At 49.1% G+C, this 11597-nt stretch overlaps 1 long non-coding RNA gene across 1 annotated transcript; it reads right to left on the reverse strand.

Annotated features, from left to right (window-relative positions):
* Positions 1 to 388: 388 nt before the first annotated feature.
* Positions 389 to 2221, reverse strand: LOC129385667 (uncharacterized). The gene is made up of 3 exons (XR_008613153.2): positions 1846 to 2221; positions 1625 to 1767; positions 389 to 900 (listed from the first exon to the last, which is right to left on the reverse strand). It is a non-coding gene; the product is annotated as an uncharacterized lncRNA (long non-coding RNA).
* Positions 2222 to 11597: the final 9376 nt, after the last annotated feature.

The raw sequence follows: 11597 nt of genomic DNA on the forward strand, positions 1-11597 counted from the left end.
GAGCTACTCGCCGGGCTTAGGTCTGGGGTATGCTCCGGAGATCTTAACATCGACCGTACCCAGCGCCTCCACCAGAAATGTCACCCAGCTATTACAACTAAAACAGTTTACCACCGACAGATTGGCAAAAAAACGTCTGCCGGTTGCGATGGCTGGTCCTCGGAGAGCGCGCGCAACCACGAACTTCGTCGTTCTCGCCTTAAGGGTCCCGTGTCGTCACGTGCAAACTTATTTTGCGTCAACATATACACGCACATGTACAAACACACGCACGAATGTACATATAAAGAATAGGACCCCCCTCGATCCCTCGAAATAAAATCCTGACTACACCCGTCGCTCGAACAGCTCAAAAGTTCGCGTGCAAACGCGCATTACCTTGCAACAAAGCGCGGTGCAATGGAATTCAGCATGCATATGAAGTTTTCTCGCGGAGGCGGAAGGCAAGAAATGATTTAAAGGGTGTTTAAAGAAAACTTCACACACGTGTGGTAGACAATTATGTAAGCACATTTTGGCTGGCGAAACGAGACGAATAATGAATGTCGCCAACAGAACTATCGTGCCTGCAATTATGTCAGTGACCATTGACCGTCATTCATCACTAGACGTCGTTCACAGCAGCTGCACCTTTTCGATATATATGCGGTGCGGACACGTAAATTTAAACGCATTTCAAATGTTCACATGCGCACATCTTATGCAAAGCTTATTTTTACGATTCATACCGCAAACTTCACAGCTGCTTCGTAGCAGCAAATCTGCAAGTGGAAAAAGATTAAAGATGCACGAGCTTCTAGATCAAATTTATTTTGTACAAGGAAATGGATGATCAATGGCTAGTGGCAGTAGGGGATGTGTTCTGGTTCTTGGAGCCTTGGGGGACAGAATTCAAAGCCACTGGAAAGGCAACAAGTTATTAAGAGTAACAACAGGTTATATTTGTTGGACTAATCACATAAGATGCTGAACTGGCAAAGTAATTATTCACACATTGCAGACTGTAATATGAGAGCACATTTTTCTTTATCTCTTCATACAACTCAGGTTAATTTACTATAACACAGCACTTAATAAACGTACAAAAATAATTTCGCATTCCTCACGTCGACTAAGGCTGATCGAACAAGCAAAATATTGCGGGCGGTAAATGCTGAAGCTATCGCAGCTGTCTCAAGCGGGAGCGCACGGTGTTTTCGCTTACTACCAAACAATGAACACCAGCACATCAATCGACTTTACAGGAAAAATTAAACGCCGACAAAAACATTTAAAAAAGACGGAGCATGCATGCAGAGAAAAGCCAGGGTGCAGCGGGCAAATTGTACGTACTAGTATTTACCCTGTTCTGAACACGCTTTTCTGGAGCCGCATAGTGAGAACAATTGTACAAGCAACAAAGCGAATTGAGCGAGTTGGTAAGTTAACATTCTTGGCGTATATGTGCAACGCGACACAGATGTGTCGTCCTTTCTTTGTACCGCGCCTGTGTCGCGCTGCACATATACACCAAAAATTGCACAAGTGAACAACCTCTCATGCCAGGCGTACGCATTTCAGAGTGTACAGGAGTGTTACTCGAGATAAATGTAAAAAAAAGATAATGTAAACAAGCCGAACTCACCTTTGTAAACAAGGCGAACGGACCTCGCATATCCTGGTCCCTCTTGGAGCCGGCCAGTCTCGTTTGTCCGCACGGCACCGCGTAAAAAAGCTTTGCCACCTTGCGTGCGATTTGCGCAGTTTGGTGCGCTGCAACCAGTCATACTGGAATGCAAGTGTCAAAATGATCTGCTTCGTATCACTTCACCAAAGTCATTAACTTAATATCCTCGAATACCGTACCTGAAACCCGGAGGCGATCGTAGCTAAGCACACTCGACGGTCCGCTGATTGCAATTTCGATGGTACTGACAGAAACGAGTCGGCGCCGTTTCCGTAAAGTTGGCTTCGGAGCGCGCAGTTCATCATTAGACGTGATCTTGCACCCCGTGATCGCGCTTGGCGAATAGCGGTGCGAGCGGCACCGGAAAAATGCGCAACTCTGCTCCCTGCGGGAGCATATACAGGAACACTAATGAAAGAGGCGGATTGGCGCTATCTCTGTAATGGGCGAACGCAAAAATCCGTTTTCCTTGCATGGCCTCGTAGATCGTCGCGCGCACGCGCGCCGATCCAGGTGGCCGAGCCCTCCCGAACTCCTCTCCAATCGCCCTCCCTCGTTACTCCTATACAACACCTATACAACACCTACTCCCAACACCTCCTATACTTGTGTCTTGGCTGACCTGGCTCCGGGCCGGCGGGGCCGCACGGCGTGCGCGCGGAGACAGTCGAAGGTGAGGGAGTTGTTGGTGAGGGAGTATATAGGAGGTGTTGGCTCAGCCCGCTGCATGACGTTTCATGTTTCGTTATCTGCTGTTATCGCGAAGCGTGCGCTGCTGTGCGTTGACCGGCGTGGCTAGTTTCGTCAGTTTCATGGTCCTCGGTAGCTGTGTGCTTGTGCTCCGCGATGTTTCACCCGTTTCACGACTCGTACCGCTCGTGCATCGTGCAGTGGTTCACAAATACCTCAAAAACAAGACCTGCAAGGTTGTTCCGGGTGCCTAAAGACAACAGGTGAGCGCTCAGAAAATTAAAAGGCGCATGTACACGAACACAGCCCTGTCCATTTGTGTGCTCCATGAGGCTCCGGACGTCGTTGCGCCTTGATTGTGCTACACTTGCCTCTTCCCGGTAGAGAAAGCTGACAAATAGATGTTCCTCCTCATGGTCACCCGGTCTGTGTCTTGTGTTTTTCTGTGCCAAGTCCCATTCTGCAACTTCAGTAACTTGCCCAGCTTTTCATACCGCCCTCAGTGCTTTTTCTGTGCATCACGTTCTACAAACCTACTAACAGCTGAGAAATTACTGTTAGTGTTTGTGTACAATCTCAGTAACCCCCGATGGGAAAACCGCGCGAACAACCTTCATGTGTAGGCATGATACGCTTTTTTTTTCTTCTGGAAAGCATGACCATTGCAAGTGTCCTACATGCAGATTTTTGCAGTTCGTGTTTATTATACTGTCGCAGCACTGCGCGACTGAGGCAGAGAAAGAAGTAGTGTGCGCGCGTGATCTCGAAGTACTCTGCGCTGGCTCGGCCTGGCCTGTAGCTTCCCTCTCGGACCTCGTTTCACCTTGTAAATAAACATCATTCGTAACATCTTTGGTGGACGTGCGGGGTAAATCTTGGACAAACCTGGATGGCCCAGCTCTACCAACTGTCCGACGGAGTAGACGCTTGGCCGGTTTACGACCACAAGCAGCAGACATAGCCGATTCTGGAGAAGGCAATGATGACCCCACCTGCGGCGGACCAGACAGCAATCACGCAGGTCAGGCTGGCTACTGGACACCGCTGCGAGAGCCACCCACCTTTTCAGGGAAGGCGAACGAAGACGTCGACGACTGGCTTAAACACTACAACAGAGTGAGTAGCCACAACCACTGGAGCACTACGAAGCAGCTCGATAACGTGGTTTTTTTTTTCTCGCTGGAACCGCGCTCCTCTGGTTTGAAAACCACGAGAACGTTCTGACAAGCTGGGATAATTTTGTAGAATTCACCAAGTGCTTCGGGGACCCGATCTCAAAGAAAAAGAAGACTGAGCCGACGCTTTCCCGACGAGCTCAATTACCTGGCGAAACGTGTACAACGTACATAGAGGCTGTTCTGAAATTATGCGGAATCGTCAGCGCTACGCTGACAGACGAAGACAAAGTAGGACATCTGCTTAAAGGAATCGCTGAAGCTGTCTATAATTTTCTTATAACGAAGGAAGATCTTAGTACTCCGTCTGACATGAAGAAACACTGCCGGGCGTTCGAAGCGCTGAAAATGAGAAGGATTGGGCCAAAGTTTGGACGCTTGGACAATGTTAGTACTATTGCAAGTGTGTCCGTCCCAACCCATGACGAGATCTCCTCGGTGATTCGGCAAGTGGTTAAAGAAGAGCTTGAACGCCTTAAAGTTGTTGACGACGCTCATGTGTGCCGTCAGTGTGCATTTGATCATCGTTCTCGTGTGCCACCGCCCACCTGGGCACCTCAGAGTTCCCGAGAACCTCGCAGGACCTATGCTGATCGTACGGAGAGCAGCAACTTGCCACCGCAACCGACAAGTCTGGGACGCCGACAAGATGCACCACAACGATTTGTTCCGCGGGCTCTTCCCTCCTACAACCAGCCTGAGAGCACGTTTCTACCCATGACACCCATGTCACCGGCGTCACAAGCCGCGAATCCCGCATTTGCTACAGCTGCAGTGTGCCTGGACACATTGCTAGGTATTGCCACCGCCGCCAGCAGCGTGCTCCACGGTTAAATTCCTACACACCCCCCGTGCCCGCTGACGAGCCCTGGCCGTATCCCAGTTCATTCCAGCGGCTGCAGCAGGGACGCGCGAACCGCAGTGACTCCCCGTTTCCGATCGTAGCCTCACACCACCACCGACACGACAACGACGCTCTCCATCACCTCGTCGTCGCTCGTTGTCACCGCCGCCGCTGGGAAACTAGCTGGTGCAACCGACGGAGGTGAGGCCGCAATATGTTCATCTTCATCAAGACCCGCTTGCGTAAAATTGTTTAAAAACGAAGTGTGTGTTTTAATGGACAATGTGAGTGCTTTTGCTTTAGTTGACACCGGGGCGGCAGTTTCTGTTATGAGCCTGTCCTTCAAAAATCGTCTTGGACAAAAAGTTATGTTTTCTTGGGATCGGAACGCTACCTTTCGTGGAGTTGGCGGTGAGAGAGAGAGAATGCAGGAAGGCAGGGATGTTAACCAGTCAATAGTCTGGTTGGCTACCCTACACTGGGGGAAGGGAGAAGGGGAAGAGAAAGAAGGGAGAGAGAAGGTGTAGGTACGTGTACGAATAGCACTTCAGTTAAAGGCGCTCGAGCAAACCAGAAGTTCTGAGAAAACACAAAAGTGCCTTCACTGCCTTCTGAGCCGATGATTGGTCGGGACGGTGCTCTAATATTGTCTGTGCACTCAGAGGACGATCGTCTAGTTTCCTCAATGTGTCGGACAAATACTGTCTTTGTGCTTGAAATTGAGGGCAATGGCACAATATGTGGTCAATGTTCTCCTCGCATGCGCAAACATCACATGCAGGACTATCAGCCATTCCAATTAGTGCTGAGTAGGCATTCGTGAAGGCCACTCCAAGCCATAACCGGGGAATGTTACGCCCACTTGGGGTCTGTTCTGTTTCAGTTACGATAGGGGACCAGACATTTCGAAGTGAATTTACTGTGCTTGCACGTACAACGCATGACATTATTTTAGGAATTGATTTCTTGCGTGAGTGGGGGGCAACTTTGGATTGTGGAAGTGGCGCGATTTCTCTTCGCCGCGACGCGCGAACTTCAATGACAGATAGCACCAGTGATGCTGCCGACGTTCTCTCCGTGTCACAAGATGTGTGTTTGCCCCCTCCGACTGCAATGTTTGTACCTGTCAATACCTCTCGCCCTCGTACAGGTTCTCGTTGTGGTTTAGCCGAGCCCGATTATAACAATTCGCTCAAGAAAAATGTGATAATCCCTCGCTCCCTCATTGTCACCATTGATGGTTGTACTCGTTTGTGGACAGTGAACGTTTCAACCCAATCCATAACATTGCCGCTAGGACTTAAACTGGCAAGTTTTGATGAACAAGCCATTGTCAGCGTCGGAACGGTCGAAATGTCAACTGCCGAAAAAGGATCCAACCCCGATTCCAACCATGATAATTGTGCGGACTTTAAGCACATGATTAACATCTTTCTAGTGAGCAGTGTCTGCTGGAAGCTGTGCTCGCTCGCTACGCCACAGTGTGTGATTTTGCTCAAGACCAACGAGCTACCAATACACCACCGGCGTCTCGTATGCAACACCGCACCCATACAGGGCAAGCAACGCCAATTCGCCAGAAGCCCTACCGCGTTTCACCTTCAGAGAGAAAAGTCATCGCCGAGCAGGTCGAAGAAATGTTACAGAAAGGAGTGATCCAGGAATCATGTAGCCCTTGGGCTGCTCCTGTGATCCTAGTGAAGAAAGACAACTCATGGAGATTCTGTGTGGACTATCGCCGCCTAAACACCGTCACAAAGAAAGACGTGTACCCCCTACCACGAATAGATGACGCCGTCGACTGCCTCCACTCCGCGTCGTATTTCTCTTCTGTTGATTTACGGTCAGGATATTGGCGAATTCCTATGCACCCCTCAGACAAGGAGAAAACAGCCTTCGTAACACCTGACGGTCTCTTTGAGTTCAACGTTATGCCCTTTGGCTTATGCAACACTCCAGCGACATTCGAGCGATTTATGAATACCGTGCTCCGCGGACTAAAATGGGAAATTTGCATGTGCTATTTAGACGACATCATTGTCTACGGCCGGACATTTTACGAGCACAATCAGCGCCTGTCGATCGTTCTTGACTGTATCCAGCAAGCTGGCCTTATTTTAAACTCAAAGAAATGTCATTTCGGTGAGCGTCAAGCCCTCGTACTAGCTTTCTGGTCGACAAAGACGGCATACGACCAGACCCTGAAAAGATAGCAGCGGTTCGCGACTTCCAACAGCCACAAACGGTGAAAGATCTGCGAAGCTTTTTGGGCCTTTGCTCATATTTCCGGCGCTTTATCAAGAATTTCGCACAGCTTGCCTCTCCCCTCACGTCGCTCCTTCACAAAGACACCCCATACTTGTGGACTGCTGACTGCGAGTCGGCGTTTCAGCAGCTGAAATTTTTGTTGACTTCTGGACCGGTACTGCGGCGTTTTGATCCGGAGGCGTCAACTGAGCTGCACACTGACGCCAGCGGTGCGGGTGTTGGCGCTGTGCTTGTTCAGCTCTGCGGCGGCCGTGAGCATGTCATTGCCTACGCTAGTCGGACACTTACAAAAGCGGAGACAAACTACACCGTTACTGAACTCGAGTGCCTAGCAGTCGTATTCCCCATTCAGAAGTTCCGTCCGTATTTACATGGCCGCGCATTCACGATAGTGACTGACCATCATTCGCTCTGTTGGCTGGTTGGGCTGCGTGACCCGTCTGGCCAGTTGGCCCGCTGGGCTTTGCGCCTTCAAGAGTACAGCTTTTCCGTTAACTACAAGAGCGGACGCTGTCACACGGATGCTGATGGCCTATCCCGTCTCCCTTCGCCGCACACTAAAGCTGAGGATGATGACTTCGATGGCTACTTAGTTTCCATCTCTTCCGACTTTCCAGACCTGTGTGCCTTCGAGAGCGAGCGACGTTGCGACCCTACCTTAATATCCCTACGGGCAGCTGCACGTGAGCCAGCAGGAACAACACCGTTTACTTTTCGTAATGGTTTTCTCTACAAGAAAAAGTACTCAGCTGATGGTACCCCATTACTTCTAGTTGTGCCCGAAAACCTGCGCCCTGCTGTCCTTCTTTCCATGCATGACGATATCAGGTCCGGGCACCTTGGCTTTGCACGCACACTACACCGATTTAGACAGATTTTTCTGGCCCAAGCTCTGGAAAACAACGAAACAGTATGTCGCCAGCTGTACTGTTTGCCAGCGCCACAAGCAAACGACGACAGCTCCAGCAGGCTATTTACAACCAGTTAGGCCACCGGCGTTACCCTTTGAAAAAGTCGGCATCGACTTGCTTGGCCCGCTTCCAAAGACGTCAGCTGGCTACCGCTGGATTATAGTATGTGTAGATTAGCTTACTCGCTACACGGAAACGGCGGCACTTCCATCTGCGGCTGCAGCAGATGTATGTTCATTTTCGTTGTATCACGTCATACTCCGTCACGGCGCTCCCCGTGTTGTGATAAGTGACCGTGGATGCCAATTCACGGCCGACGTCGTTGAAGAACTTTTACGGCTTTGTGGTTCTGCATATCGTCATTCCACTCCTTACCACCCGCAAACCAATGGCCTCACGGAGCGAACGAATCGAACCCTTACCAACATGTTATCAATGTGTGTCGCCGCTGACCACAAGAATTGGGACGCCGTCTTACCTTTTGTAACGTACGCGTACAATAGTGCCAAGCACGAAGTTACTGGATATGCGCCGTTCTTTTTGCTGTACGCACGCGCTTCCCAGAGCTTTCTGGACACTATTCTACCTTTATCATGCCAAGAAGATCCTTCCATTGCCCAAACTCTGTGTCGTGCTGAGGAAGCACGTCGACTGGCGCATCTTAGGACGTTGTTCTCTCAAGGCAACTGCAAGATTCGCTATGATGCGCGGCATATCCCCGTCAACTTTACTCCCGGGGATTATGTTTGGTTGTGGACACCTGTTCGCAAAAAGGGATTGTACCGCAAGTTTCTCGCCACTTACACCGGACCATTCGTCATACTCAGCCGCTTGAGTGATGTGAACTATGTCGTCGCCAAAGTGACGGCAAGTAATCGGCGTTCACGTGCGACGCAAGTTGTTCACGTGGCCAGACTCAAGCACTACAATCACAGGTCCCTTTAACTCGCTCAGAGAGCTTCGTCTGCGCCCGGGGAAACTGTCGCAGCACTGCGCGACTGAGGCACAAAAAGAAGAAGTAGAGTGTGCGTGCGTGATCTCGAGGTACTCTGCGCTGGCTCGGCCTGGCCTGTAGCTTCTCTCTCGGACCTCGTTTCACCTTGTAAATAAACATCATTCGTAACAATACAAAGGAGAGCCCAGTAGGTACGACTTAGTGCCTTAAGTGACGTAATTTGATTGCTAAGCATTGCATGCGGGTCGAAAGGAAAGTCGTGTTGTTGGCTTATTTTACCTGGTCTTTGATTGAGGAATAAGCCTTTCTACGAATGTTTTCTATGTGCTGCTGCAAAAGCCGACTACCTTCTGTTCCCCTTGCCACCGTTACTCAAGTTGTGGCCAAGTGCAAAATAATGTGATATTGTGTGTTTCAGTTTTTAGTACAATGTTATTTTTTTTCTGTCATGTTCTTGCAATTTGTTCAGCAGTAATGAACATGTCACGCATTTCACATACTTTCGTGCAGATTTATAAGTAAGCTTTCTTTTGGTATGGCTCTCAATCAAACAATGTTAGCATTTTATTCTATTTTTCAGGTATTTTGCGTGTCATTGTTTTTGCCATTACCAGTGAGTTTTCCCTTTTTATAGTTGTCATGACTATGTCATACATGTCGTCCGGTTTTGTGCAATATCTTGGTGCATATATCAGAAGCTTGTCTACATTTCGGTTTTAAGGACGTTATATAGAAATCTTGTTTTTTTTTATGTGTGTACATGAAACGGCCTTCGCATTTTCTAGCGCTTTCTTTTGTTATTTCACCATCTGTGAACTTTTCTGTTTAGTACTCTTGTATATGGCATGCACCTTTCACTTTTGCTCATTTTTTGAGCGTGTATCACGCCACGTTGTAAGAAAATTCTGCTTTCGGAAACGATGTCAATAAAGCGAGAATAAACATCTGTTGTGTTGGAAGTGGAATTGTCTTCATGTCCCGGCACACACTGGTATAATATAAGTATGGGCAAGACTGCGTGCGTGCCAACGCATAGCCCATGGCGCACCATGCTCGCAAGCAATGCCAATGCGTATTGCCTGCGAGCTGGCGCGTGGCGCGCCGTAATTAGCGCGCAAGCGTGCTATAAAAAAAGAAAATACGCGCCGCATACGGGTAAAAACAAAAAGGAAGTAAGCGGCGCGCGCGGCATGGGTGAAAGAGAGCGGAGCAGGTCGGCATAATAAAAACAAAAAGGAAAGAAACGTTTGGGAGAGGAGGTGCCGCGCGGCTGCCGTTCCTGTTGCCATGACAACGTAAACAATCGTGTGCGCCGCCATTTTGCTTCTGCGTCGCCCATTGGTTAGGGCCGTAACTGAAGGGGACCTTGGCGCTAGCGTCGAAAGAGCGTCTGCCCGAAAACGGCCAATGGAAGCCATACGGAGATTCCTCCCCCCTGCCCAAAGCGGACTACCCCTCCGCCGGTTCCGCTCTTAGCCAAAGACAGGTTCGCTTTGGAAATGATTGACGGATGCGTTAAGTGATCATAATTTGCGGTGCCGCCGTGCTGTCTCTGACGGCCTCTGACGCAAGCAAAATTTTGGCCAATCAGGTGAGGCTAAGGGAACCGGTTCACTTGAGCAACCTAAGCTGGCTCAGCGCTTCCTTTGTTCGGCTGATAAAACTATACAGTCTGGACGGGAAGATATTGTGCAGATCTCTTATTTGGCTTCCCTTTTTTCTCACGTTCGGGAGTGCCACACTTTCTTCCTCAATTTCACGGCACAGCGCATACCGTCAGCACCATGCTCTTCGGTAAAACTCTTGAATTAGTAAAGGCAAGGCGCAGAAGACCAGAACTCAAGAAGAACACAAACGACAGGACCGGCGCTACACACAACTAAGTTTATTTCCGCAACAAGCCTGCCTTTTGTAGGTTAATCAAGCCGAGTCACGCACGAAACTTTAGAAGTAAAATACAGCAATCTATGGACCACTCAAGAATCATATCTGGCGCAAAATATCACATGAGCAAACAAGAACCACACGTGGAGCAGCACGGAAGGCAATTCATCGAGTATAGTCTTTTCCAAGTCAACGGGGAGAATAAACGAGATATAAAATGTACCGTCTACGCTTCGCTATCAAACTATCCACAACATAACACACTTCAAACGCTTAAGGCCCAGTCAGTGATAAAACCCGCACGACTATGGGAATAATGAGTAATGAATAACACGGAAAAAACATGAATAAAGGCGTCTAAGTACAGCGTCTGCGTCAAAACTAAAATCTCTAATAGTCACTCACCTAAAAAATTGGTAAAACATGTGACCGCGCGAAAAATGAACCATGTGACAAACAATGAAATGGACAGAACGGTTGAACGATAAAGGGTCTAAAGAACAGTATCTGCGTCAAAAAAAAAAGAAGGAAAAACGCAACAACAGCTTAAGAGCCACTTCGCTGTTCAATTTTGCTTCGCGCTGGCAATGCAGGGCCCGTATATCGTGATGTTCGATTTCAAGTTCCATTCCTTCTATCACGCGACGCGCCGTGGGGCAGATAGCAGGGATAGCGGCAGCGCGGCGCCGAGCGAGTCATGTCCGAGCCGATGCTGAAGGGCGAAAAAAGAAGGAAAATTGATATAGTCGGCTAGTAAAGGTGTCCCTAAGAATCAGTTCACGGTTTTGTCGCGCTCGCTACTTAAGTGCTGGCAGTGCGTTCCTGTTGCGTGCATCGTGCGAGCTCCTGGTAGCAGACGACATAGCGCTGTGCTCTGCCAACTCATTTATGCTTACGATAGCGCCTGTCGGCTGAGATTGAAAAAGAATGACATTAATAACTTCTGCATTGCGTAAACGCCTCGCACCACAAGTTTATACTACAGAACATGCCGTATAATATTGTCACGTGGTAGTGACGGTGAAGAAAGGAGCCAAACTGGGAAAGACGAAACTAGAGTTTTATTGGGCGAACTTGTGCCCTCAAAAACAGGCTACTCTCAAAGAACGGCGACAGCGGCGAACACAGTCGGCGATGGTCGAAAATCTGATCAGCGGGTCAAGCGCGTCGGCTTTTATACATCAGTCGTCGAATGTTCCAGAGT

This window comes from Dermacentor andersoni, chromosome 3 (assembly GCF_023375885.2).
Source record: "Dermacentor andersoni chromosome 3, qqDerAnde1_hic_scaffold, whole genome shotgun sequence".
Taxonomy (NCBI): domain Eukaryota; kingdom Metazoa; phylum Arthropoda; class Arachnida; order Ixodida; family Ixodidae; genus Dermacentor; species Dermacentor andersoni.